Here is a 5524-nt window from a genome sequence, read left to right as displayed (position 1 = left end):
GAGGTTGAAAAGTGGAACGCGGTCTCGGCCGCTACCACTCAGATTGCCAGCATCTTGCAGCGCAATTGGCGCGCAGAGCAGCAGTCGGATAGCGCCGACTAGTGGGTAGCTAGTCTCGAGGGTGAGGTATCAGTGGGTAGTTGGTTAAGTAGTAGTGGAACTAGTGGGAAGCTAGTTATGAGGTAGAGGAACTAGTGGGTAGCTAGTTGTGATTTGAAGCTAGTGGGTAGCTAGTATGTGGGCGTGCGTAGTAGCACGGACCCCTCCCAGAAGTAATGCCGAAAAGTCTGTTCCGGGGAGACTCAGGGTCTGTGAACAGGGTGGTTTTAGCGGGTCGGCAATAGCTAAACCCCGTTCGCCGGTAGCCCACCGGTGTCTGGATGCAGATTCCCACCCTACTGAAAAAAAAAAATCATGACCGTCACGAAATCATGTAAGATTGTGAACTTTAATAGCGTCTTTATCTTCCGATGGATTTTTGAGATTTATATATCAATCCACTCGGTAATTATCTACCAATTTGTCAATTATATTTAAACTTTGGGTTATGAACGTTAAAATAGGGTATCGGATCATTTTGGCAGCACCCTCTTTTCTTGTTCGCAAGAGTCTCGTTTCGGCCGTCGCCGCTCAGTGCGGTTGGCTTTTGGACTCTGATTTTTGTGCGGTGTTTCGCACAAAAAGAAGAACAATGGAGCCGGACCAGTGACCAGTGACAGTCGAAACAAATGTAACAAAAATGCGTAATGGAACGTACACACGGTCATGCAGTTTGACCAACATTGACTCCACCTCTCGTTTATTCAAACATCTATCAAGTTTTACCAACAGCCGCACGAACGATCAATTTATATTTTTCACACACGAACGACCGTAGCGCCAACTTGAGCACCAACCATCAGAAAATATATGGGGGTTTGTGCAACTTCACTACAAATGCTCAAACATGTTCGGCGAACCTTGACTTCACCCCCGACAACTCAAACCAAAATTATAGATAGTGGAATATATAGATGAGCGAAGATAAATCCTTTGTTTCCAAACGAACTGTCAAACGTGTCTCCAAACGAGCATGACGTCACGATTTCAATGAAAACGTTAAGGGCTGTGACGTCATATGCACGTGTGCACGGGCAAAAATATCGACTCAGCCATGCTTTCGCTCATCTATAGATTCTACTATCTATAACCAAAATCAAACCGTTTTAATTTTTTCCAACCGAGCAGCCAACTGTCAAATGGTTGTTCGAACAACTTCACACACGTTCAAACAAAGCAGCAACCGAAGTGTTTTCTTGGGGGCAGAGTCAATGTTCGTCAAACTGCTTGACTGGTGTGTACGTTGCATAATGTAGTGCATGGTGTATAAAAAGTGATGCAGATAGGGGCATGTTTGTGCAGGCATGAGACGATCAATTGTTATCAATGCCAATGCCCTTGCTTGTAATGCAATCATCGCAATATAATTGCACAAACATGTTTATACTTAAAAACGACTTTGGAAAAATGTTGAGCATTTTTTTGCAAACTGAAAACTAATAAGGTCGTTACACATATTTGTTAAAAACTAGCGGAACAAATCCAGCTTTGCCCGGATGTTGAAAATGTCACAATGAACTATTTGCAGCACCGCACTCTAGATCAATTTTTGTCTGTTTATTTTGTTTTCCTCAACAGCTGACCCAAAATAGTATTCTAATGATTTTTTACATTTCCCCGTTAAATTCATCAACTTTTTGTACATACAAACCTTGCGAATCCCAAAACGAATCGATTAGGGAAAAAGTCTTGCAAATCGATCAAGTCGTTCGCGAGTTAAATCGTCAGGAAGGAAATCACAACTCATTTTTATTATATAGAAGAAGATTATGGTCTACTGGTCTCCGCAAAGTCAAGTGGGAGGGGGTAATCATCTTCTTCTTCTACTGAATCGAGCGGCGTGAAAATTTGAATGCAGAGGTTTTTGGGGCTGGGAAGGTTCTTAAGATGGTCCGAGACCCCTCTCCTCTTTGAAACCTGGCTCCTATACAAATGAAACCAGTGCCCGAAATTTTCAAATTCATTGACTGAATATTTTACATTTTCAGTTCAACATCATAGAAACATTCATTCCTTGAATATTCATTCATCGCGATACTGAGCTTTTTCAAATTGACAAAAGAAAGCTTTTCATTCATTTAGATTCAAAAGAACACATCATTCTTGACATTAGTGCAGCTTTGAGCTTCTTTCCTTATACCACACTACGGCATACGAAGTTGGGGAAGCAGAATGAAAAACATAAGCTAAACGCGCTAAGTTCTGGTGCGTGGTACAGATGTCGACACGCCGCGCCGTCGCAAAGTGAACGAGCAGCTTGGGGCCAATCGAATATTACCCAGAATATCCCAGTATCCCATCGGATGGATCCTTTTCATCATTTTGGTCAAAGTGCCTCCGAAGAGGATGGAGCCAAAAAAAGGGCGTTCGATACATCATCAAACATCTCTCCATTGAGCTTCACAAGAAGAATATTTCCCAGAGTGTCTTCACCAAGCCCTGAGCGACGATCTGTTAGTACCAGGGGTAAAGCACTGAAAGCTCTCTCGACGGACACTTGATTGGACGGTACGGCAAGGACAACTTTAGCCACGGAATACAATTCAGGATGCGTGTCACGTCTGTTCACCCAGTGCTGCCACACGTCGTAGCCATGAGTTTGCCTCGGTTACACGTCAAGAGCTTTGAGCTGATGCAGGAATCGTGAGCCGTTGGTTTCATCCGGTGGTGCATCACATTCACCGTACATTTCTGTTATGAACACATCGAGGTCATCTTCGTTCGTTAAAGTTGAAGTTTCCAACGCAGCTGATTTGGACTCTTGGTATGCGCGGATTCTGTTGCATGTATCAATAATGTAGCCCTAGAAGCGTTAAAATAAAGTTTGAAATGCATGGCCGTAAATGTGATCGTCGTTACTCCGTGAACCTACTAAAAGAGGCTTGGGATAAGCTACCCATTCTCAATGTATATGTTTCGGAAGCTTATGAATACTTCGTTAATGAAGGCCATGTCCTTACGATCACAAATGAAGGATCGTATCGCTTCGTAGCATAAAAAGCTAATGTATCATATAATAGAGGGGTACTTTTCGTATTGAATGTTACCTGAATCACTTCGTTTTCGTCGAGTTTGAAAATCGTTGAGCCTTTATAACTGAAACGCGGATCCAAATAAAGCGCCATTTGGAAAGCCCGTGACCGTCGTAAGTTTCGGAGTCGGTTAATTAATGCCTCATCCAGTTCAGTTGAGAATGGGTTTTGAGGTATTTTCCTCATTTCCTTGATGACATTCAGCCATTGCAAATAAAAATCTGCCAGGGAGACGTGTTTCATCTGCATATTTTTTGTACAAATGTTTTGTACAAAGTTCCAGGCATCTCCAAGATCTGCAATTAATATGGATCAAATTATTATGGAATTTAAAAACTATCAAGCCAGTGAAAATACTACCTAGTTCCGGGAACTGATTTGCCAATTGTTTGAAACACTGTTCATATTCGAGAAAGTGGTTACACATGTCGAATATTCCACACCAGCGTGTTTGGCCCCAAACCGGTGGACATGTCACCTTGACGAAACTGAGGTTATACTTCACTTGCTTGCATTTCTTCGCTATTTCCGTGACAGTTTTTTACCATGGGATTGGACTTGTCCACTACATCGAGGATGGCTAGCTGTAACGTATGCACAGCGCATCTCACTAGGTTCAAATTCTCTTGGAATTCAGTGCACATCGCTGCTGTTAATTCGTGTAATGCTTTGTCCTCCTTTTCTGTATCTTCCGGATTATCTGATTGAGTGGCCATTAGCTCAACCTCTTGTTTGAGCTGTCGGACGGTGGCCAACATGTTAGCCACATTGTCGCAAGTGATTGAAAATATTTGTTCCACTCCAACTCCAAAGCTCGAAAGGATTTCCATAACTTTGGTTTTCAAAACACGCGCTGTCTGGCGCTCCCTCATCTGCAACATTACTAAAAAATGGAATGTGTTGTGTTAAGTGGTGCATTGTGTATTATGCGTCTGTTGATACTTACCCAAAGTACGAATCACAATTTTGTCGTTTAATGAATATTGTGCATTTACTCCCAAAATGTGTCGATGGTGACGAGATGCAGCGTCGATTTTTAGACTAATAAGTCTTCCTTTCATTTTTTGCCCAATGTTCTCTCGTAGCTTTTGGGGAAAAAAAATTGAGATCGCTCATCATGTTCACCTCATTGACAGTTACACCGCACGCTGACCCCATCGGAACAAGAAGCTGCTGGAAACCCTGCCATGTTACGAAACATCGAGGAAGGTTGTGAAGAGTTACCAATTTTAATAGCGAGTCCTTTAACAATGGTGCATCAATCGCCACTGGTCGTTTGGCCACAACCATCTGTTTTTTCGCCGGGACTTCTTGTTCCTTGAACAACCCGTTTGCGACAGCCAGATCATGATGGCGGGAACGGAAATGGCGGACAAAGTTGCCTATGTCATTTTTTTTCCTGTGTGTAAAGACAAGCAGTTCCGGTATCAATAATACACGAAGCCTTGGCGCCTTCCCGCCGGATAAAGCCAAGGGCGATTTCTGCCATTGTTTTCTTTTTGTCTGTCCGCTTCTTTCCCCGTTTTGAAAAATTTTGAACGCTTGTTGATGGTGTTACGTTGCTTTTATCCATTTTTATTGGTAACCAAGTTCTTCATTGTATACCACTCAGCTCCAATACTGATTTTCAGTCAAGTGGAAATATTCAACATGCAAAGGACTGACTGCTAATCCTGAATGAATACACACGTTACGAGCTGGGACGGGACTTGCAAAGAGGAAAAAATGTAACTTCATCTGCAACCAGCAAGCGCTGTCACGAATTGTCAGATGCAACTAGCACCTTTTTGTGTGAAAGTATTGGTATCCCTCGAAAAGTATTCCGAATGATTTTATTTTACGAGTACTTTTTCACTTTGAAAAGTATTCTACAATAGCCGGACAGATTATTATTGAACAGTTATAAATACATGTTTTATTTCCGATAGGAAAATCTTTATAAAAATAACTTTACAAATTCGTAAATTGCAAATACGTTTATTGTGCTCAGAAGATTCTACCCGGAATTTAGGTGAAACACTCAAGGAAACAGTTGAGAATTGATGATCAACTGTGATGAAAAGAAGAACAAGTGTCAAAACAAGGAAAAAGAAAGCCGTCTTTGCAGGTCTCGTCTCAGGTTACGAGTAGTGAACAGGAAGATGAAAACACCAGAACAGCAAAAAAAGCTCTTCATAGTTCTGTCAATGGTGAAAGCTTTCATTAGCTAGCATGAAGAGATGGTAAACACATTTGAATGAATATACACGCTAATCATTATTCACTCGATCTGATGGAAAATTTTGTGCACTGGAAACATCAATTTCATCATAACTCGAGATCAAGCAAATGGAACCAAATCTGGCGTGTGGAGGTTTTGGAAGAGAAGATATGTTTCTATGAGGGTTTGCAAC

The 5524-nt window shown here is 41.8% G+C and overlaps 1 pseudogene; it reads right to left on the bottom strand.

The window, feature by feature from the left end:
* Positions 1 to 2707: 2707 nt before the first annotated feature.
* LOC134206137 (uncharacterized) lies at positions 2708 to 3889 on the bottom strand (annotated as a pseudogene).
* Positions 3890 to 5524: the final 1635 nt, after the last annotated feature.

Source organism: Armigeres subalbatus, chromosome 1 (assembly GCF_024139115.2).
Source record: "Armigeres subalbatus isolate Guangzhou_Male chromosome 1, GZ_Asu_2, whole genome shotgun sequence".
In the NCBI taxonomy this organism is placed as follows: domain Eukaryota; kingdom Metazoa; phylum Arthropoda; class Insecta; order Diptera; family Culicidae; genus Armigeres; species Armigeres subalbatus.
The sequence above is the reverse complement of the archived record's forward strand: the minus strand, read 5'-3'. Positions and strand labels throughout refer to the sequence as shown.